Here is a 24,442-nt window from a genome sequence, read left to right as displayed (position 1 = left end):
ACGGAATAACAGAGAGAGAGAGAGAAGGAATTGGAGAAGAGGGGTCGGGTGGGATCAGGGAAAAACTAAATGTAGGAGAGAGAGAGAGAGAGAGAGAGAGGTGGATGTGAAGGCTGGGAGTGGAAAGCTTAAGTAGGGAGAGAAAGACAATGGAGATAGGATAGAGAGAGAGATGAGAAAAGGTACTGTAAGTGGAGCGAGTGGGTAGGGGAAGAAGAGAAAAGGGAGGGGGTGGGGGAGAAAGTGAAAAGAGACAGGGGAGAGTAAATAAAAAAAAAAAAAAAAACATGAGGATGGAGGAAGGAATGAAAATACATGGTTTCACAAGGAAGGAGATTGGTGAGACGATTAGAAGGTAGGGAGATGACAGTGAAGGTAGGAGGAAGAGACAGGTAATGAGGAAGTCAAAATGAGATGGAGGAAGAGGAAGAGGAAAAGAAGAAGAAAGAATGAGAAGAAAGGCATAGTGACAGGGGAAGAAAGAGGGGATGAGGAGAAAGAAAGGGCCAGAACACAAATGGGATGTAGGATAGAAATGTTAGAAGTATATCTGTGTATTGTTCATTTCGCATATATTTTTCAGTATGTCTGTGTGTGTACCTGTATGTAGATTTGTGTGTATAGTAGTATGTAAATGTGTGTATTATATTGAGATAGATTCAATGATAGATACGGATAGGCAGATTAAAGGTCAGCTGTGTGCTTTTGTGCCTATGTATGTTTTTATATGAAATTGCAGTTTGTTATGTGTGTGCAGGTTATGTGTGTGTGTGTGTGTTTTTTTTTTTTCTGATTCGTAACTAATTGCCATTTTCTTTATTTCAGGCTGTTAACGAAAGACGGAAAGAGAGAGAGGGGGATAGAGAGGACGTGATATAAAACAACATTGGTAAGTCATTAATTTTCGTTCAAACATTACATTCTGTTGTCTTGTTTTCGTATGTTTAATCCTTCTTTTCGCAATTTTCTATGTGTTTCTCTCTCTCTCTCTCTCTCTCTCTCTCTCTCTCTCTCTCTCTCTCTCTCACCTCCTTGCATTTCCTCTCCTCTCTTTTCCGTCTCTGCATCCTCTTCTCCACCCACCCTTCCATTCCGTGTTAAGGAGTGGGAAAGGGCGGATGCAGACTCACAAATTAGGAACACTATTACTCCCAGCACGCTCCTTTATTTTCAACACCCCTCCTTTCTCTTTTCCCTATTGAACCCTTGCCATTTACCTCCCCCTGTTCTGTCTTCCTCCTCCTCCTCCTCCTCCTCCTCCTCCTCCTCCTCCTCCTCCCACATACCCGTGTATTTTCGGCCCTCTCTCTCTTTCTTGAATGCTTTTCTTCTTGTCCAATTTGAATTCTTCGACTTCTTTTCTTCGTTCTTTTGTTTTTTCGTTGTCCTATTTTCCACCTCAGCTCTTCCAGAGATATACATTCTTCAGTCTTCTTTTCCTCTGTCATCCTGTTCCTTTTATAGCCTTCTTCTTTCTCATGTTCTTCTTTCCTGCCCTTCCTTCTTCTCCTCAGTTTTATGCTTATCTGAGGAACTTTATATTTCACACGAATATCAAAATCTTACCTGGCACGTTCAAATATATTACTGAATACTGAATAATTCTGTGAGTTTAAGTAGCATTGTCATTATTTTTTTCTTTGCATTTTTTTACCACAATATTAATTTTTGTTGATGTTTGTTTTGCACTGTAGTTTTGCTAGTTTTATGGAGTTATATGCTTGTAAGAAATTTTGAGTTTTTTTTTTTTAACTATTTTTGTTCATTTTTTCATTTTCATATTCAAAGTGATTTATTCGCTTTTTTTTTTTTAGTATTTAAACATATATTTCTTAGTGTTTACGAATATCACATTAATTAGTTTGCACCAACATTTTTAATATTTTTTAGTTGTTTCATATATTTCCCAGAGTTTGTTTTTATTCTGCGGCAGTTATGTTAAAATTTCTCCTTTTTTTATTTTCAAGAATTACCCAATATTAATTTGAGTATTATTTGATAATTTTAAAGAATTATCAATACTGGTAGCAGTATTTCCCAGCAGTTCAAAAAATATTTCCAAGTTATTATATTAGTATCTCTCTGTACTGTATATCTTTCTTAGTTGTTTTATGAGTAACTTAGATATTTTTTATTCATTGCAGGATGTTCATTAATATTTCTAACTTTATACGTTCTTTCCAGCCATTTATTTTTTTCAGCAATTGTATGAATATTTTACTGATATTTCACGAATATTTTCCCTGCAATTTGATAAATTTTTTAGGACTTTATGCTTTTTGTCTCCGTTGTGTATTTTCTTGCAGTTTTCTTCAGTATTTTCCAGCCAGAGTTTAAGTATTTTCCTTCAGTTGCTCCAGCATTTTGTATTATTATTTCCACTCCCTTGGAAGCATTTTACTAACAATTGCAATGGGATTGTTATTAATAATTTCTAGCAATTATATAAATGTGTTTCATAAGTCTATGAGTATTTTTCAGCATTTTTTCCCACCAGTTTCATGAGTGAGTATATGTCATTTATGTTTAATGTTTTCCAGCTGTCGTGGTATTGTTGATTAGAAATATTATGAGTACAAGTATTTAGTAACAGTTTACGACTTTTCAGGAATTTCCAGGTATTTTTTGAAGTGTGTTTTTATCTTTTATTTCTATTTTGTTGTCTTAATGAGTAGAGTAGTATTTTCTAACAGTTTAATGAAGACCAGTATTTCACAGGATTTTTATTGATATTTCTTCTTATTTCCTTCATCTTATTTCCTGCAACTTATATGAGAAAGTAAACAGTTTGTGTAATGTTTTCCAGTGATTTGATGAACATTTACATGGAGTTTGTCAGTCATAGTAAAAGATGTTTTTTTTTTTTTTACCGTAGATTTATCCGAATAATACCCATTGTTTTTTATAAGTATTTCTGCACACTTTTATGCTTATTTCCCACTAATATTATTATTATGGTGCAGTTTTATAAATATATTTTTAATTAATTTTAGTATATTGTAGAAGTTATTTGATCGTAGCAATTTTCTAGTGATTATTTCCCATCTGTATGATCAGTGTTTTTCAGCATTTTTTAAAAGCAGGTATGTTGATATGTCCCACCATTGTAAGTATATTTTGTGACAATTTTGTATTTCCAGGTATATTTATGACTACTATTTAGGGAATTTACGGGTATCTTGTTGCAGTTTTATGAGTATATTAGAGCAGTTTTATTAGTATGTGTCAGCACTTTTATGAGTACTTCCGAACAATTTTGGTAATATTTCTCAGCAGTTTTGTAAATATTTCCCAGCAATCTTATGAGTATTTCTTAGCAGGTTTATGAATATTTCCTAGCAATTTTATGAGTATTTCCAAGCAGTTTTATTTGTATTTTCCAGCACATTTGCGAATATCTCCAAGGATTTTTTTTTTCCAATTATTTCCCAGCAGCAATGTATTTCCTAGCATTATTATGAATGTCACAGCAGAATTAATAATACTTTTCCTGAAATTATTTTACTATTTATCATCATTTTTATGAGTAATTCCCAACAATTTTTGAGTAGTTCGTTGATAATTGACTTTCCTTGTAATTTTGTGACCATTTATCACTACTTTTTTTTTATATCGTTCGAGTTATGATTATTTTCCATGTGTTTTTATGTATCTATGTATATGTATGTATGTATGTATGTAGATAGATAGATTGATGGATATGGGAGTTGTATGTATAAGTATCAGAAAATTTCCTGCCATGTATGTGAGTAGTTCCCCGCCGTCTGTGAGTCACGTTTTGCCTCCTATGAGTTGATGGCTTCTGAAGGGTCGTTATGGTCTAATTGGTGGTACGAGAGAGAGAGAGAGAGAGAGAGAGAGAGGAAAAGGTAATTATTTCTGCCACATATTGAGATCATTGTCGACTCAGGTAGATACATATAAAGGTTTTGTAATGCTGGAGGGAAATCTTTAAAGAATGAAGCGCTTTCTTTTCTTTCCTTTTTTTCATATTGTACGAGCCACCAGCTGTAATTGATACACACACACACACACACACACACACACACACACACACACACACACACACACACACGGAGAGAGAGAGAGAGAAACTGGGCTGGCCACTGAACTTATTGCTCTGCCAATTCAATTATGCTGCAGAGTTATGATAGTGGTAGAGAGTGATCAATATGAGGCCGCATGGTGGTAGTTGTGGTGGTGGTGGTTGTGGTGGCTGTGGTGGTTATGATTTTGGTTGTAGTAGTAGTTGGGTTTTTTTGATGTTTTGATGGTGATTGTGGTAGTGGTGGTTGTGGTTGCTGTAGTGGTGATGTTTGCAGTAGTTGTGGTAGTAGTAGTAGTAGTAGCAGTGGTGGTGGTTGTAATTGTGGTAGTGGTTATGTATTGATTGGTGGTTGTTGTGATAGTGGTGGTGTTGTAATGATGGTTATCTAGGTAGTGGTGGTGATGATATTGGGGTGGTTGTTGTGGTACTGATTGTGGTAATGGTGTTAGCGGTTGCGATGTGGTGTTGGTGGTGCTGTTTGTGTTGTTGGTTGTTGTGGTAGTTGTGATGGTTGTATTGGTAGTTGTGGTAGTAGCAGAAGTAGATTTGGGTAGTTGGAAGCCTGATAGTGGTGGTAGTATAGTTAAGGTGATAGTTATCGTAGTGGTGTTACTTGTGGTGTTTGTGGTCGTTTTTGTTAGGGTGGTTGTGGTGATAGTTTTGGTAGTTGTAATGGTAGCGGATTTGAGGGTCATAGATGTGGTTGTGATGGTAGTTATGGTAGTCGTAGTGATGGTAGTTGGTTGGTGGTTAAAAGTGTAATTTCAGCCATACAGGAGGAATTTTCAGTTTACTTAATTATGTTTTATTGCGTTCACCGTGTCTTTACCTTTAGTTCCCCAAGTTATTAAAATTTATTATCTAACATGCTCATTCAAACGAAGATAGAACAGAACAAAGATATTGGGAGCCACTGTTATATACTGTTCTTCATGTTCTTCTCTGACACACACGAGAAACCAACCCCCTCCCCGAATTCCACGGAGGATCATCCAAACAAATGATCCTCTTTCGGGAGATTCCAAACCTCGACCCTTTCTACTGTTCGGCTCTGTATGGGAGACAGGGGAAGGAGGTGGGGTTGTGGGTGATAGTGAAACGTGGCTGGGTGGGACCGTCGAGTTTCTCTCTCTCTCTCTCTCTCTCTCTCTCTCTCTCTCTCTCTCTCTCTCTCTCTCTCTCTCTCCAGTATTTGCATTGTAAGCAAGAACTTTATTAATTTTTTACTTAGCGATGGGAGGCTACGAGTATGAGTGTAAATCTTGTCAGGTAAAAGTAACACACGAAAGGGAGGACCCGTGGCCGATATGGTTCCTGGATCCTGGATAGGCAAGCTGTTCCGAGATCTAAGGTTTGGGGGGAAGGTTTTTGTGAGGGATTTTCAGTCCACGCCACGCCTCACTTTTAGTCGTCTTCGCGATATGCAAGGAATTCGTGGTGATTAATCTTTCTCCCTCAAAACCCCAGGGAGAAAGAGAGAGAGAGAGAGTGTTTAAAAAAGAGTCGGAAAAAGATTGAATAATTAGCCTACATGTTTCATATTTTTATCTCTATTTTGTAAAGGCTGAATCGGGATGTAGGCTTGTCTTTGCATCGTTTTTTTTTTTTCCATAGTTTTCCTTAATAACAATTTGCCTTTTTTTATTCCTCTTTCCTTCGTCATTGTTTCTTTCTTGCTTTCCTGTCATCGTTTTGCCCCTCTATCTCTCCATCTACTCCCTCCTCTTCTTATCTCTGTCTTTCTCCCATCTCTCGTTTCATTTATCTCCCCTCCTTCCATCAGTGTTTAAGACATCTCTGTTATCATATCTCTTTACCTTTCAATTGTCTTCCTATCTCTTTCTCACCCGGCCTTCCCTTTCATTCACCGCCCTTTCCTCGCCTCACTATTTATCACTTATCTCTGTTCCCCTATTGGCTTCCATTTCGCCTTCCTCCTCGTCCTATGTCTTTCTCTCCCTATCTCTCCTTTCAGTCACCGCCCCTTCCTCCTGTCACTTTATATAACTTATCACTTTCACCCTCTTTATCTGCTTCTCCCCTGTCTCCCTCCATCGCTTCCTGTTTCTCGTTTCCCCTTTCAGTAACGACTCATTCCTCGTGTCACTCTGTATCTCTTATCTCTCTTATCCTTTACTTGTCTCTTCCCTTTCTCCCTCTTTCACTTCCTATATCATTTCTTAATCATCCATCCTTATCTTTCTACATCCACCCCTCCAGTCTTAACCCTTTCTTCTTTCTGTCTCCTTTCCGCCACCCTCTGCACCCTTGCCTTACTGTGTATCTCCTTTCCTCCTTCCCTCCTCTCCTTTCTCCTCCCCCCTCCTCCCCTCCTTCTCTCCCCTCATCCCTTCTCCCACCACTCTGGGGACAATCTCTCAATATCCCTCCATTTACCTTCCATAACTCTCTCCCTCCGTCCTTATCCCTCTCCCCACCTACCTCTTTGTCTTTTCCCTCCCATCCCCACTCTTCCCTCCCCCTTTCACCGCCTCTCCCATCTTACGCACACACACACACACACACACACACACACACACACACACACACACACACACACACACACACACACACACACACACACACACACACACACACACACACACACACACACACACACACACACACACACACACACACACACACACACACACACACACACACACACACACACACACACACATGCATTCACCGCGCCTTCGTATTCCACACCCCTCCTGTCCTTCCCCACTTCCTTCCCTCACCCCACACTCCTCCCCCTCCTCCACATTCCTCCCCCAGTCTGTTCACCTCTCTATCCTCTCCCTATCTCTGTACCCCAACCCTACAACCCTTACCTCTTACCCCACATCTCATACACTCACCCCTTTTCCCCCAACCTTTCACCGTAACTCCACATCCTTCTATCCTCAGTCACCCTATCCATGTTTCCCTCCTCCTCCTCATCCTCATCCTCCCTCAAACCCCTATCCCTTTGTTCCCTCTGTTCCGTCATCCTCTTCCCTCTCCCCAGACCCTCATCCTCCTCTCCCTCGTCCCCTACACCCCACCCGCCCCCCTGGCCTAAACAAATAGGGGTGAAAACCAGCTCTGATGCCTTGTTTGCATTTTATTGAGGCACCGCTACACCCTGAAGCTCACCACCCAGATTGTCTTACCAAATCACGTTTTCTTTTTTATTTTCTTCACGTTCTGCCTGTCTGTCTTTTTTTTCCCCTTGTGTTTTACCATCCACATTCTCGTCGGATCTTTTTCTTACGGTGTTTATTCTCTCTCTCTCTCTCTCTCTCTCTCTCTCTCTCTCTCTCTCTCTCTCTCTCTCTCTCTCTCTCGCCTGCTCTGCATTCCACCGAGAGTTGACCAATTGGCTGAGAGAGAAGCAGGAACGTCAGCTGAAGGCAAATGGACATGGGTGAATGGGGAGTAGATTGGAAATTGAATAAATATATGAGGAATGAATGGATACTAAATGTTCTGGGACAAAAACTCGAAAGAAATTAAAAGAGAGGCTATATTAGCTTAGGTTAGGCATTGCTGGATTAAGATTAGTTAGAGTAGGTGAGAGTAGATTAGAGGAGATAGCTACATTGCACTACACTACCCAACACTACACAACCCTCCTTTTCTCTTTCCCTCTTCCAGTGCTTCCCTTTCTTTTTCCTCTTCCTCCTCCTCTATTTCTACCTCTTCAATGCCCTTTTCTTTCTCCCTCACCTTATTGTTCCTTCTCTTCCTTCTACTCCTCCTCCCTCTTCTCTCCTCCCCCCTCCCCCATGTTTATTCCCCTCTCCTCTGTTTCAGTCTCTTGTTCATTCTCCTTTTCCCCTTCTCCTTCATTCTGCGTCTCCTTCCCTCCTGGTTCTTTTCTTTCTCCTTCTCTGTCCTCCTTCCCTCCCATCCTCTCCTCCTCAACTCTTCCTTCCTCCCTCTCCTTCTCATGTAACCTTCATCTCTCCCGTTCTTCTTTTATTTTTCCTTTGTCCCTCTCTTGACTCTTCCTCCTCCCTCTCTTATTTACTACTTCCTCATCCTTATTTTCCCTCTCTGTTCCACCTTCCTTTTCCTCCCCTTCTCTCCCCTCTTTCCCTTCCCTTCTCCCCACTTTTTATCATTACACTTCCCCTTTCTTTCCCTTTCCTTCTCCCCTCTCTCTCCTTCCCTCTTCTGTTTCCTCTCTCTCTCTCTCTCTCTCTCTCTCTCTCTCTCTCCACACACACACACACACACACACACACACACACACACACACACACACACACACACACACACACACACACACCAGACTGAGCACATGATCTCCATCCCTCACAGAGTTGGCTTTGTGTCCCAGGTGCCAAAGATATTATGTGTGCCTGCATGAAGTCCCCTTACTAGTACACACACACACACACACACACACACACACACACACACACACACACACACACACACACACACACACACACACACACACACACACACACACACACACACACCACACACACACACACACACACACACACACACACACCAAAGTGCCATGCAAGGTTAAATTAGTGTATCTGAATCAGCAAATAATCATGTCCTTTTTTACATAGTTTTCGCTTCTGTCAGACGATTTTATTCAGATTTGTACAACCCTCCATCTCCACCTTCATCACCATCATCACCTCTGTCACTCTCACAACCTTTACATTCATCACCACTGTCACCATCATTATCACCACTCACATAACCCTCACAATCATCACCACTGCCGTTTTCACCTTCGTTTCATTGCCATCATCATCACTATCACTCTCATACCCCCACATTCACCTGAACTGGCACTATCACCATCATTATCACCACTATCACCACCACCTGCTGCCGCCTCGGAACTGCAGGGGGGAGGGGAGGAAGGGGGTCTCTCTCCAGCACTATAGCCAACAGGAAGCGATAGCGGTGTTGTGGGGAAGGGTTCTTTGGCGGGAAGAGAGAGGGAGAGAGAGAGAGAGAGAGTATAAGTAAGACAGAGTAAAACATGAGGCACAAAAAATAAACAAATGAACTTCATCCGGATAACGACACACATGCTCTCTCTCTCTCTCTGCGTAACCATTTCAGTCCAATGGCGTAGTTTTCCATTAATTCCTGCTGTCTTTAAACACACATGTTCTCGCTAAGATAAACTTTTCGAACATGAAGGGTTAGATATAAATAAAATCAGTCTCGTCACCAAACCAACAAAAATAATAAGAATAATGATAATACATAGTTGGAAAAAATAAATGTCACCGAAGCGAAGGAGTTCATGCCTACTTGCTCGCTTTCCATGCCTGCTTTCCTGCATTTCTCCCTGTCACCTTGCCTCTTATCTTTCTCCCTGCGTCCCTCCCTGCCTTCCTCCCCCTGCCTCTCCCCCCTGCTTCTCTACTCCCCTTACCTCCTTTCCTGCCACTCTCCTCTCTCGTCTGCCGTCCGACCTCTCCCCAGCCTTCCTACCGTTTTGCTCTCTTACCTCCCTCCCCTTCCTGCCCTCTTACCTCCTTCCTTTCCTCATTACCTCCTCCCTGACCTTCGTAGCCCCCCTTGCCTTCCTACTCCCTTAGTCTGCCCTTTCCCTCCCTCCCTCCCTCCCCCATCGCTAATCCCCTGCTGCTTCCCCTGGCGACGGACAAGTTCACTCCCTCCAGACTGAAGTTTATACATCTCAGGGGGACAGTCTTCCTAATCCACCCTCGCCCACTCCACTCCCCACTCTCCCTTCTTTAATCCACCCTTTTCCCCTTCCTTCTCTCCCTTTTTCCTCTTCCTTTCATCCTTCCTCCCTTCTCCCTTCCTTCCATCTCTCCCTTGTCACTTCTTCCTGTTTTCCTTCCTTTCTGTCTCCCCAATCCACACTTGCACTCTCCGCCTACCCCTCTCCCTTCTTTCATCCACCCTCTTCTCCCCTTTTCCATTGCCACTATCATTCATTCATTCATTTATTCATTCTTTACCTAACCAACCCTAACCTTCTCCTCTGCCCACACTTTCATCCGCCCTTCTCGCTTTCCTTCCTTCTCCCAGTTTTTACTTACCTTCCATCCTTCTATCTTTCCTTCTTGCCTTCCTTCTTGTTTCTCTAACCCATTCTCGCCACCTTCACTAACCCTTATCCCTTCTTTTATCCACCCTTCTCTCCATCCTCCTCTCCCTTTTGCCCCTACTTCCATGTTTCCTTCCATCCCTCCTTTTTTACTTCCTTCTTTCCTTCATTCATTCATTCACTCATTCATACCTTTCTTCTTTCCTCTATCCTCTCCTTTCTCCCTTCCTTCCTTCATTCCGTCATACATTCTTTCATTCATTCTTTCATTTATTCATTTTTTCCTCTCTCCCTTCTTTCCTCCATCCTCTAATTCTTCCCTTCCTTCCTTCCCTCCCTCCCTCCTCCTTTCCTTTCATATTTCCTCGTTTGATCTGTATTCACTTTTCATCACTCCTATTCGTACCTCTCTCCCTGCTTCTTCCTCAATCTCCTACCTACCCTCTTGCCTCCTTCTAATCCCCTCCATCCGTCCTCTCTCTTTCATCTTCCATCTTTCTTCATCCATCATTCTATCCTTCCTGCACTCATCTTTTTCCTTCCACTCCTTCCCTTCTTATCATTCACTTTTTCCTTATATGATATTTATTCACTCTCCCAATTTCTCTCCATTCCCTCATACCTCCCTGTCTCTTCATCTCCCTCACTTTTTTTCTTCCTCTTTCCTTCTCGCCCTCTCACTCTTTTCTCACTCATTTCTTCCCTCTTTCCCTCCTTTCCTTCATCATTCCATTTCAGTATTCCATCCTTCCTTCCTCCTTTCCTGGGTTCTGTTCTTCTGTTCCTATCCCTTTGCTTATCCTTCCCTCACTCCCACCCTCTCCTGTCCTTCCTCTCTCCTTCTCTTCCTCTCATCCCTCCCTCCTTAACCTCCCCCCCCCCCTTTTTTTTGGCGAGGTCCAGAGAGCGTAGAGGCTTTGGTCGCTCTGGGAAAAAGAAATAAGTGCTAGGATCTCTCTCTCTCTCTCTCTCTCTCTCTCTCTCTCTCTCTCTAATCCAAGCCAGTAAGTGCCGCGCTGCGAGGTGTGTGAAAGTATAATCCGGCATAGTAGGTCCCGTATATAATGTCCAGCCTAAGAAGTTTTATGAATGCCAGCCTCCATGAAATACCCTGTGCACATATACCCGATGACGTTTTCTGAGTTCCAGGGAGATTTTATTCAACTTAAAGACAGACTTATTCGTGCCGGAGGATTTACATGTAGCCTTCATTAACTCCTTCAGAATTATTGGGATTTTTCACGAGTTAGACAGAAATGCTTGGTGGTTGCGGGATTTAAATGAGAATTCTGAGTATAATCGTGGACATTGTCATAAAGTTTTAAGAGATTTTTGGCATTTAGTTGGGAAAAATGGGTCTTGATGGTGATGATGATGATGATGATGATTATTATTATTATATGGTTTGGCGATGTGGAGACGATGGAGAGCAAGAAACTAACGAGGAGTGTATGCGAGTGAGGTGGAGGGGGGGAAGAAGGAGGGGAGGCCGAGGCCGAGGTGGAGGGATGGAGTGGAAAAGTATATGAGAGAGGGAGCTGTGAGCTGGGAACAGGGCAGTGAAACGGCGTTGGATAGGGCGACATGGAGGCGATTTGTTTGTGGCCATCCTTAGGCGTCTGGCAATAGATAGATTATCATTATTTTAATTATTATTATTATTATTATTATTATTATTATTATTATTATTTTAAGAGATTCATCTGAAACATCCTAGCAGACAAACTTTCATACATAAAAAACAAACAACGAGTGCGTCCATAGAGCGCCACCATTGCCGTCGTGAGTGTCGGGTAATAAAGAAAGGCGTGGTGGGGGAGACAGCAGGCGAGAGGACAGCACAACACACCCACCACAAACTGGGCCATAACCACCTTGGAAAGTAGATTGGGCCTCTTTTCTCACCCTTACCCACCCTCCTTACTCCTGCTCCCTCCTCCTCCCTTCTCCCTACCCATTCTTACTCCCATGACTCCTCCTCCCTGCCCCCTCCTCCTCCTGGCTCCCCCTCCTCCTCCCTGCTCCTTCCTCCCATCTCCGTCTTCCCTTGATTCCCCTTTCGCCTCCCCTCATCCTCTGCTCCTCTTCCCTTCCATGCACCTCTTCCTCTAGCCTTTCTTACTATCCTTACCCATTCTCCTTATCCACTGCTTCTTCCTTCCCCCTCTTACTGTGCTCCTCTTCCTCATCCATTTCCCATCCTTACACATCTTCCCCATTCCTCCTTCCATGCTCCTTTGCTCCCTGTCAACTCTCTCATTTCCTTTTTTATAACTCCCCCGTTTTCTCCCCTTCCTTCTTCTCCTCACCCCCCTGCCCCTTCTCTTCCCGTATTCCCCCCCCCTCCTCATCTGACCCATGCTAACCTGCTCACCTCTTCCCCCACTCCTCGTCTCCTTTCCCCCTACCCCTCCCGCCTCCTCTTCCATTTACCTTATTACTACCTCTTCTTATTGCCTGGGGAGGGGAAGAGTGAGATGGAAGGAAGGAAGGATGGGAAGCGACGCGTTGAGTGTACACTGAAGCCAGCAGTAATCTCTTCACTTCTGGAACGTGTCGTGTATAATATTACCGCTATCACCAGACGATTTTTTTTTAAATATGGGTCATTGAGAATACACTGAAGCGACAACTCCTTCAGTCCGAGTTGTTGTTGACGTAACTCCAGCACATCTGAATGTGAACCCAGTAGACTGAAGGCTATAGTTGCCCCCCCCCCCATGCAGCCCACCATCCTCCTTTCAGGGGATGGAACCACCGAGCGAAGTAGGCTCCGTCAAGCAAAACGTCAGTCCGAGAACGTCTTATGCATTTTAATCATGCGTCTGTCATACGATGTCGTTCAGCTGGGAGAGATTTTTTCGAGTTGTTTGTATTGAACCAACTATAGTCATTTCACCTTGGTAGATGTTTCTTCATTTGCAGCTTATTTCCGTAGCTCAGTCGCAGAATAAAACAATACAACGGCTCTGCATACCTTTTATACAAATTTTTTCGACCGTGTTCTAGTGTTAATCTCTTGTTACAGCTTGGGATTCGGCCAAGTTAAAGTGGAGAGAGTATAGTAAGGCTGTCTCATAAGCTGAATAAAATATAGTCTGGTAGCAACAGAAATAAAATAAAGATGGTGTCCTCAGGCAGAAGGAGTTGCGAGCAGAATTCTGTGCCTGTCCTCCCTCTCCACTTGTTTATTTCCCTCTTCCTGCTCTCATCCTTATTTTTCATTTTCTTCTGCCCATCTTTCTCTCTCTTCATTCTCTCTCCCTTTTCAGTTTTCTCTCTCCTCTGTACTCCTGATGCCCGACTTCTTTCATTCCCTCATGTCTCCTCTCTTCTTCCATCCCCTCCTTTCCCCTCTCCCTCCTCCTCTTCCTTTCCCCTCCCTTTCCTTTCCCCTCCCCCTCCTTTCCCTTATTCGTCCATTTCATTTTATTTCTCCCTCCGGTGCTGGAGAGGGGCGCCATCGCGTGTTAGCACTGACGTAGCTGGCCACCTTTGCTGCCTGGTTATGCAAACGCCCCTGAACTCCCTCCCTATCTCGTGAAAGGAGGAGGATGAACTGCAGGAGGGGGCAACTTCAGCCTGCAGTCTACTGAGTTTGCATTCAGATACAACAACAACTACTACTACCACCTCTCCCTCTATCCTCTCCGTTCCCCTCTCCCTTCATCTCATCGTTTGCCCACTCCCTCCATCTCCTTCGTTTACCTCTCTCTTCATCTCGATTTACCTCTCCCCCAGCCCTTCCTTTCCCTTCTTCCCCTGTGCCCTCCCTTTTCCCTCTCCGTTCAGTTCTGTTCCCCATCTCTCTCCACTCCCATCTGTGCCAACCCGTGTTACTCTAAATTAATTCTGAAAGTTATAGCAGGATATGTCAGATAAATGTGATGTAGTATATAGCTACAGTTAATTCGGGGGGATATACTGCTACTGTGGTCTTTATCATTATGTGGAGACCAAACTGTATTTGCCCAGTTTCTCTTCCATCTTCCAAGCCCTTATCAAACTGGTTGGTATTCGTTCATTTCTTCAGGAATTCAGCTTAAACTTGTTACAATCACTCCTTGGGCAGATACCTCCAGAAACTTTCGCCTTTTTTTTTTTCCTTTTAAAGTGTTTTACGAGATCAGAGACAACACACACACACACACACACACACACACACACACACACACACACACACACTCATGAAATGTGGCATCACGAATCCGTTTGGTTTACAAACTTTTTTCAAGGTCTTTGAATGCTAGAGAGTTTACTTCGGAGACCATCTTGCATTCCCTTGGACTGTTCGCATCTTTAATTGTTAGTTAATTTATCCAGCTGGCATTGTTGTGATTCTGCTTCGAGATGGTGTAAAGGACTTGCTGCTCTCTGATTAACGTGTATTTCACAATAGTTTTTAATAGGTGATTTTTTTCCCGATCAGTAACTAAACCAATATTATATATTTGGACCGAAATCACTTATTTTATGCATGATGTGACGCGCCTGGCTGTTTTGCGTAAATTGCTATTTCTGTTCCATTGCAGTCTTTGAAAGTAATCTTCTGATGTAGTCGTGCATAAAACTGTTTTCTGCTGGATACACTATCTGTCAAGGATGCACCACACTACATAACACTTACTGAAACTTCAACCATTTCAGTACCGCGACTTCTTCCCACTGCTAGATGTGTCAGCTTTGAAGAAACCCCAAATAGCGAAGGAGTTTTGAAGGCTGTCATGTAACACCTCCGGTTGGAAAAGTTTCTCCTGCAGAGTACAAGCGTCAGACGGTGACAAAAATAAAATATTAATGATACTAGCGTTGTTATGGTGTTAAAAGAAAACCTGTGTCATGGTACGAAAATTTTTAAGACTGGACCTCATTATTCTCAACTACAGCGCATTATTTACCATTACAGTGCCAGTTTTCTGTCTGATTCCTCATACACTAGGTACACACTTTTGCTCCAACACCCCAACTCCCTTCCCTGCCTTTCACTCCCACTCCTCCTTGGTTTTCTTCCATCCTTCACTTTTCTTCTTTGTTTCCTCTACAAACTCTTCTTCCATTCTTCCATATCCTCTATATTTTCCTCTTCCATTCTTTCAGTATTTTAGTTTGTTCTTCATTTACCCCCTTCCCTCCTTGTATTTTCTCATTCCATCAATACTTCTTCCATTCCATTAATATTCCTCCATTACCCGATTCCATCCACACTCTCTCCTTCCATTTTCCGTTCCCAGTCTAAAGTATTCTTCCATTCCTCCCCACCCCCTCTTCTTCCATTCTCCCCACCCCCTCTTCCATTCCCCCCTCACCCCCTCTTCTTCCATTCCCCCCTCACCCCCCCTCACTCTACCTCCTACTCTTAACCCTTCTCTCCCACTCCTACTCCCTGTCTTCCCCCTCTGCTTGCCTACCCTCATTCCCTCTTTCACTATCATCTCTTATTCCCTCTCCTCCAGTTCTTCTTCCTGCCTTCCCCTTTCATCACCCTCGTCCTCCACTGTCTGTTTCAAATCCCTCCTCCATCCTTCCTCCTGGTCTTACCGCTCATTTCATCCGTCCCTCCAAAACCCTCTTCTCCTTCTCACTCCTTTCTTAATCCCCCCTCCCTTACACCCCCTCCTTGTCTCCCTCTTCCATCCCTCCATCACCCCACCCTTACTCCTCTTCCTCTTCTCTCTCCACTCCTAATCTCCCTCCTCCATCCCTCCTTCCTCCAGCTCCCTCCGGATCGTCAGCTCGTGCTCCAGTCAGCACAAGTCGTGTCCCATCCCCTTCATTCCCACTCCCCTCCTCCCTCCCTCTTCCCTCCTCATTGCTCCCTACTTCATCCCCTCCCTTCCTTACTTCCTCCCTCCCTTCGTGCCTAATTCCTCCTCCCTCAGTTCCCCCTTCCTAACTCTCCCCCTCCATTCCTCATTCCTCCCCTCCCTCACTTCCTTTTCCTCCCTTTCTCCTCTCCTCCCATCCCATCTCCTTCCCTGCCACCCTCTCTCTCCCCTTTCCCTTCCCCCTCCCTTTCCCATCTCACTTTCCTCTCCATCGATCTTCCCTCCATTATCCTTCCTTCTCCTCCTTCCGTTTCCCTTCCCCTATCCCTCTTCTCCCTTCCTCACCCCACTCATCTCTCTCTCTCTCTCTCTCTCTCTCTCTCTCTCTCTCTCTCTCTCTCTCTCTCTCTCTCTCTCTCTCTCTCTCTCTCTCTCTCTCTCTCTCTCTCTCTCTCTCTCTCTCTCTCTCATATCTACATTTTCATCTTCCCTCACCTCCCTTCTCCCCTTCCCTACTCCGCCTGACTGACCTCAACTTGGTCTGGATGCACTCTGGTGATTCTCCATCTTGACTCTTTCCCTCTCCCTCTCCCTCCTTTCCTCCTCCTTCTTCTCCTTCTCCCACTCCTGGTGCCGTTCCCTCATCTTCTCCCACTACCTCTCCTTCTCCTCCCACTCCCACTCCCTCACCTTCCTCTCGTCCTCCCTTTCCCTCCCCTTCTCTTTCTCTCTCTCTTTCCCTGAGTCTTTCCCAGTCCTCTCAGTCAGTCAAGTCATCCAGTAGTTCTTCATCGTTATTTACACGTTACTGGTCAGTCAGGGAGTCGTTCAGTCGGTCGGTGAGTCGTGCAGTTGCTATTCATATCAGTTATTTTCTCAGTCAGTCAATCAGTCAGTCAGTCATGCTTTGTCAGTCAGGCGGTGAGTCAGTCGTTCAGTCTTCTGGTCACTCGGTCAGTCAATCAGTCATGTAGTCTGCTCATCACTCTGTAAGATAGTCTGTCAATCTCCCAGCCTCAGTAAAGCGTCCAGTCTGCTCGTCACTTGGTAAATTAGTCAGTCGTCCGGTCTGCTCTTCATTCGGTCGGTCAGTCAATCAGTCAGTCGCTCAAACTGTTCGTCACTCAGTCAGTCATCCAGTCCGCTCGTCACTCGGTCAGTCAGTCAGTCTACCCGTCATCCAGTCAGCCAGTCATCCAGTCAGCGCGTCAGTCAAATATTCAGGCGGTGAAGTTATGGGGAGGGACGTGCCGACTGTGGGATTGAACTAATTCTTACCAGAGTACACTAGAGCCAGAGATTGTAAGAGACGTGTGTTTTAGGTGTGTGTGTGTGTGTGTGTGTGTGTGTGTGTGTGTGTGTTTTGGTATAGCTGTGTGTTTTTTAGATGTGTGTGGGGGGGTTCAGAGTGTTGGCTATGTGCATGTGTGTGTGTGTGTGTTTTCTGTATGCATGGATTTTGTTGTTGTTGTTGTTGTTAGCTGAGAAAAAATGGTCTGTCCTCAAGTGAAAAATCACAAGGTCTTGGAATTCATTATTTAAAAGGTAAGGGAAGTAAGTTTAGAATTTTTCGCTGCGGTGGGGTGACGTGGAGGCGATTTGTTTATGGTCACCCCCTTGCGGGATTAAGGCGTCTGACAATAGATAGACAGACAGGTAGGTAGGTAGATAGATAGATGGGTTCTTACGACGTGTATAAGTCGTCTGACCTTAGCAAATAAATTGCAAACTCATATATCGAAACCACAGGGATAAAAATTTATCTGAAAAAATACGCGCACACACACACACACACACACACACACACACACACACACACACACAAATCAGATTCCAGTACGAGAGCTGACTTTTCTGGCATCTAATTACGAAGGCAAATTTGTCCGAAATTTTCGATGGCCCTACGGGAAGATGGCGGGAACACGTCCGATTCCTTGCGTCTGGAAATTTATAAACACGAATTAAAACCACGACAGAATCAGCAACTTTCGTGCGTATGTTCCAATCGATCGTCAAGTAATTGGAACATGCGAGAGAATGGCTCGGTTGATAGAGTGGAAATTGGGCGACTTGGAGCAGAAGCCCAGGGTGGATGCAAGGATTCGGACGCGGGCTGGAAGTGATGACAACATTGCTTCTTCGCTTGAGTTGGTGAGAAGATAGATATTGCTTGTGTGCGTGTGCGTGCGTGCGTGTGTGTGTGTGTGTGTGTGTGTGTGTGTGTGTGTGTGTGTGTTTTAGGACTTCGGATGTTTTGTAATAACGGAAGGGTATACTCTTATTGCTCAAATCAATTGCATTCTGGTCTTATTGGAGTTCATTGAGAGGGAGAGGGAGAGAGAGAGAGAGAGATCTATAACTGTATAATAGGCGGGGATGAATAAGAATCAACCTCTCTCTCTCTCTCTCTCTCTCTCTCTCTCTCTCTCTCTCTCTCTCGACATCGAACCCACCCTTCATCACAAACACACAAGCACCTCTCCCAACAACCCTCTCTAATCACCTCAAAACAGCGATAATGAGGCAATTAGAGTGGGGCAATTAGAGCCACTGTTGACAAAAATACATCGATAATGAGCGTTTGTTGGGTGTGACTATGGATCTGGATAATGATGGGTGTACTGTGGGTGTAATGTGGGTGTACTGTGGGTGCAATGTAGGTGTACTGTGGGTGGAGTGTGGGTGTACTTTTTTTTTTTTTTTTTATGCGACGAAGAAGGAACCAAAGGCCATGAGCCCGCAGTAACAGTTCCCTCCAAGAGAAAAACAAAATACAATATAGAGCCAAATTCAAGATCCGATCATTTTGAGATGCCTGGACACACTGCGTTTGAAAGACTGGAGATCATAGGCAGCAGGAAATACAGACAGAGGGAGACAGTTCCAGAGTTGACCTGTTGCATAAATGAAAGACTGGGAGTAACGGTTAATTCTTGCATTAGAGAGTTGGACAGAAAAAGGATGAGAGTCTGCTGCCAGACGGGTGCTGCGCGCCCGTCGTAGAGGTGGAGGAATGCAAGCAGACAGTTCAGAGGAGCAGTGACCATTAAAGTAGCGATAGAAAAGAGATAAAGATGTGGGTGTAATGTGGGTGCAATGATGGGTGTACTGTGGGTGTAATGTGGGTGGTGATGCTTGCTAATGTGATGTGGAGTTGACGTTGCTGTTCCTATAGGCAGACTGATGATTCGAAGGACAGATAGATAGATAGATAGATAGACAGGTAGATAGAGAGGTACATCCATACATATATGCATAGACTGATGAACACATTGCTCGATCGATAAAAATTTAAAGGTGGATAGATACTGGAGATACAGAGGTAGACAAGGGTTAGACAGCTGGAGGCAGGGTTCTACTAGTGATAGGTGGTGGTGCGTTTGTGGAGATAGGTGGAGAGAGAGAGAGAGAGGGAGAGAGACACACACACACACACACTTATACATATACAGTATACATAGGGTATGTGTGAGCGTGTATATTTACTAAAATTTGAGAAAAATATTGGAGCGTGTATTTGTGACTAACTAAATTACTCTCATCATCACAAAGTCATTCACAAAAAACAGTTATTCATGCGGAATCACTTTACATACGCTGCCGACAAATACAAATGCAAATTCACCTCACACCCACACGCAGTACGTATGTGTTTATTTATTTATTTTAAAACACAGCACGAAAATGAAAAAAAAAAAAAAACGTATATCACTAACTGCACGAGAGAGAGAGTGAGAGAGAGAGAGAGAGAGAGAGAGAGAGAGAGAGAGAGAGAGAGAGAGAGAGAGCGGAGATATGCGTGAGAATGACCGAGTGTGTGAGAATTATTAGAGACTGTGGGATATTATATGAGGGTGTGGGAGATCAGGGACTGGCCATGCGAGATACGGAGAGTGTGTAGGAGATACTGAGAGGGTGCGGGAGATACTGAGAGGGTGTGGGAGGTAATAGAAGACCATGGGTATTTTTAAAACCTCATAAAGCAAATGTCAAAGAAAGCGGATATATATAGAATTCTGTTTAATGCAATGTTAGCGAATGAACAGATCTGATAGAAAATTAAAGTAAAACACACACACACACACACACACACACACACACACACACACACACACACACACACACACACACACACACACACACACACACACACACACACAAAACTAGTTCAAGGTCACTGATGTAAACAGTACTCAGTGCAATAAAAGAGAGAGAGAGAGAGAGAGAGGTGGGGTGGGGGAGTTATAATCAACCAGACAGACAAACAGACAGACGCAGGAAACATACAGGTATATGGCTGACAGAAGTAATCAGACAGACAGACCACAGTCCATCAGAGGTGAGTGAGAGCAGGTGATTTGCACTGAGTACCCCGCAGAGAATGAGGTAGATGATTAACTAACCACCTGTAAACAAAGGAGACAGACAAACGGACGGACGGATGGACGGACAAACAGACAGAGGAAAAGAGAACAGTGTATCGATAGAAAACTGAGAAAGTTACTAAATTTGCCTGAGAGAGAGAGAGAGAGAGAGGAGTCAGTCACTGTCAGGTCTCAACTGGTGAAACTGTAAATTGATTTTGCTTGTTAACTCACTTATTGCTGGCTGCCCGTCACCTCCTTCACTCTTCTTCACCCCACATTCGCTCTCCTTCACACTTCTTCAGCCGTTTTCACCCTCCCCTCCTTCACTTTCCCTCCATTACCCTCCTTCATTCTCCTTCCATTACTCTACTTCACTCTCCTTCCATGTCTTTCCTTCAGTCTCCTCTCTCCCTCCAACTCACTGCTTCTCCCTCCTTCACTCACTTCAAGCTTCCCGTCACCTCTTTCATTCTCCTTCCCTGCCTTGCTTTCCTTGACTTTGACTCTAGAATGGTTGCAGTAGTTATAACTTAACTCTAAATGACATGGGTCTGTTGCTGTTTGCTTTCATTTGTACTTTTTTACACCTATGCTCGCGGAGCGAGAGCGCTCTCTCTCTCTCTCTCTCTCTCTCTCTCTCTCTCTCTCTCTCTCTCTCTCTCTCTCTCTCTCTCTCTCTCTCTCTCTCATCTTTTCTCATCATCCCATTTCACTCCTAATATAACTCTCCCTACTCCCCCCCTCTCCTAACCCCACCATCCCCTCATCCTCCCTCACCGCCCATCCTCTCACTCCCTCTTCATTCACTCCTCCTCTTCCCACCCCCACCCTTCAGTTCCTTGCCCCCTCACCCGTCCCTCACCCCTTCTCCACACTCTCGCTCCTTGTTCCCTCATTCCTCCTCCTTTTCCTCACTTTTCCATCCCTCCTCCGCATACCCTCATCCCTCCTCATTTCTCTATCCCTCTCCTCCCCACTCTCCATCCTCCTTTTCCCCACTTCTCCACTCCTCATCCCACCTCCGTCCCCCATTCCCCTCAACCCCCCCCCTGCTCCTCTTCCTACACTCTTCCTCCATCCGTTTTCCCCACTTCCCCATCCTCCACCCTTTCTCCTCCCCACTCCCTATCCTCCTCCCCACCCCCCCTTCCCCCTCCCTCATCCTCCTCCCTACTCCCTCACCCTCCTACCCACTCCCTCATTCTCCTCCCCACTCCTTCGTCCTCCTCCCTATTCCCCATCCTCCTCCCCACTCCCCCATCCTCCTCCCCACTCCCCATCCTCCTCCCCACTCCCCATCATCCTCCCCACTCCCCCATCATCCTCTCCATTCCCTCATCCTCCTCCACACCCCCTCATCCTCCTTTCCAGTCCCTCGTCCTCCTCTCCTCACTCCCCCATTCCTTTTCTCCCCACTCCTCCATCCGTCTCCCCATTCATTCATCCCCCTCCCCCTCACACCTTCACCCCTTCCCCTAACATCTTCACCTCTCCTTTCTCACCAACCCCTCCTCTCACATCCTCTCTTCCTCACCTCTCCTCCCCACACCCTCACTTCTCCTCCCTACTCCTTCACCTCTCTTCTTCACGTTCCCGCCCTTCCTCCCCACATCCCTCCCCTCCTCCCCACCCCTCACCCCTTCTAACCACCCACTTCAATAAGCTCCCTCTCGCCAACTTTTCCAATCATGCGCGTTAGGTAGGTCGGTAGGTAGGTAGGTAGATAGATATGTAGGTGTGTGGATGGGTAGATGGTTGGACTATAAATGAAAAATATGGCAAATATAAGTGATCAAGAGAAACAGGTAGATAAAGAAGTTAGTATTTATGTAGGTAAAAGTTGCATAGGATTAATTTCTGTAAGACTGTTGCTGGTAACTTATTCCGTTTTCCACTTCGCGAATATTTATTTTTTTCCCTGCGTTAGTGTTGCATCTCATAATCTCATACCTTTGAGCTTGTTCCAGTTGCTTCTAGTGGCAGAAGCATTTTGTATTTTGAACAGATTTTCCTAGCTGACAATGTAGAGTTCAAGAATTTTAAATAGTTTTACTGGATCGCCTTTGAGTCCTCGCTTTTTTTTTTTTTTTTTTTTTTTTTTAGAGAGAGAGAGAGAGTCTTTCTGATCACTACGTACAATGACTTGTAGATCTCTTTCGTCCTTTATATGTCGGCGAGATACGAACATCCAGTGCCTGTATTTAATAGTTTTTTTTTTTTCCCCGAATTGCATTACTCTACGTGTAACTACATTAATTTTCATCTGTCTTTTATAATCCATAGTATTGCCTTATCCAAGTATTTTTGGTTGGATTCACAGTCCTCCTCAGTAATTACGAGTACAATACCTCCGATTTTCGTGGTCTACAAATTTACCCTCCATAAAACAAGGCCGTTTCTAAATCGCTGATAGTGTGATAAGAGTTGGTCCGAGAAATAAACCCTGCAGGACTCCCATAGATGCTTCAGGTAGTCGGATGATTCACCATTTATCACTAACCATTGTTTTGAGGGAAAAGGCAGGGAGAGATGGAGAGTGAGGGTGCTCTCCTGCGCTGACTGAAAAAATCCACTGTTAGCTTTACTATGATTTTTAAGAAGGCGTCCTCGGTCTGAAGTGGTTATTCAGATGAGGTTTGAGAAATCAGAAGCAACTGCTGTGTTCCTCGGTTTTGCATCTCTTTAATTCAGTCGTTTAGGTAATTATTCAGTATTTAGCTGAATTATATCCTCTGCCTCTTCAGTTCCATGGTCCCTAAGCACGGCCATACCCTGTTACCTTTGGGTCAAGTTTGATAGGAGAATGAGGAGAGAGGAAGAAATAAGGGGTAGCAAAGGGAGAGGAGGGAAGAGGAAGAACTTGGAGACCGGAAAATGAGATAGGGAGAAAATGAAGGGTGGAAATAAGAGGAGGGGAAGTGACATGAGAAGTGAAGAGGAAGAAGTAAGGAGGAGGAAAAGAGAAAAACAGGAAAGATGAAGAAATAAGAAGGGGGCAAGGAAGAGGAAGAAATAAAAAGAGGAAGGGGAACAGAGAGGAAAAACGAGAGGAGGGAGAGGTGTGTATGGGAAGTGGAACGGAAACTATATGAGGAAGAAAAGGGATGGAGGAGGAGGAGAGGTTTACTTTCTCTCTCTCTCTCTCTCTCTCTCTATACGTATGTATATATTTAATATCAGTGAATGTATAGAGAGTCGGAATTAGTAGGAGAGAGAGAGAGAGAGAGTTGTATTGCCTTAAGCCTTCATAACTTGACCAATTTTCTTCCGGAGTTTCCTCGCTAATAATGACTCTCTCTCTCTCTCTCTCTCTCTCTCTCTCTCTCTCTCTCTCTCGCAACATTTCCTGTTCCTTCTGTTTCCCCGTTCCCCTTACCTTGTCCCATTGTTTCTCTTTTCTCTTTCTCAGATATTTACTCCCTCTCCTTACCATTCCGAATTTGAACCGTCTACTCTCTCTTATCCTTCTCCTCTTTTTCTCTTCTCTTATCTTCATTCCTTTGTCTCCTTTCCCTCCCTTCCTCCCTCCCTTCCTCAATCCCACACTCTTTCACCCCCTTCATACGAGTACCTTCCCTCTCATTCACCTCTTCATTTTCCTTCTCTCCTTCCTTTTCCTCCTTCTCGTACTTTCCCTGTTTCTCACACTCATTCGTCTTTATAACATTTCTTCCATCCCGTCTATTTCTGCCCCTCCTATTCCCTTTCATTTTCACTCATTCTCACTCTCATCCTCCTTCTTCCTCTTCCCGTCACTCTGTCACTCTGTCGTTCTCTTTCTCCCTCTCGCTTTCCCTCTCCCTCTCTCTTGCCCATTCCCTTGCCCTCGCTGTCACCCTCACCCTCATCCTCACACGCCCTAACCCTCACCCTCACCCTCTTCCTCTCGCTCTCCCTCTCCCTCATCTCCCTCCCATTTCATCTTCCTCCCCCATCTCCCTTCATCTCCCTCTGCCGTTTCCAATACGGGTATATATATTTCCATTCTCTCTCTTACCCTCTTTCGCATGATCCCTCTCTCTTTTTCCCTTCCCCTTTCTGCTTGTTTCATCCCCTTTCTCTTGCATTTATTTCCTCTTTCTTTTACTACCGTGTGTGTGTGTGTGTGTGTTTATAAAAGGAAGAGGGAAGCTGGGTAAAGAATATAGGAAAAAAAAAAATCACGACGAATAGGGCAATCTTTAGGAGGCAAAAGGATGGAGAGAGAGAGAGA

General features: G+C 44.4%; 1 protein-coding gene across 1 annotated transcript in view; it reads left to right on the top strand.

Moving 5' to 3' along the window:
- Positions 1 to 24,442, top strand: part of LOC145394105 (FMRFamide receptor-like) — a 379,045-nt gene that overhangs the window by 336,992 nt on the left and 17,611 nt on the right. The window contains exon 4 of the mRNA XM_080268084.1: positions 826 to 889. The gene's annotated coding sequence lies outside the window, so the exon portion shown is untranslated. The remainder of the gene's footprint in view (positions 1 to 825; positions 890 to 24,442) is intronic.

Source organism: Coenobita brevimanus, chromosome 26, assembly GCF_032717465.1.
Source record: "Coenobita brevimanus isolate Jiangsu-jjx chromosome 26, ASM3271746v2, whole genome shotgun sequence".
Taxonomy (NCBI): domain Eukaryota; kingdom Metazoa; phylum Arthropoda; class Malacostraca; order Decapoda; family Coenobitidae; genus Coenobita; species Coenobita brevimanus.
Note: the sequence above shows the minus strand (reverse complement) of the source record. Positions and strands in the feature narration are given on the sequence as shown.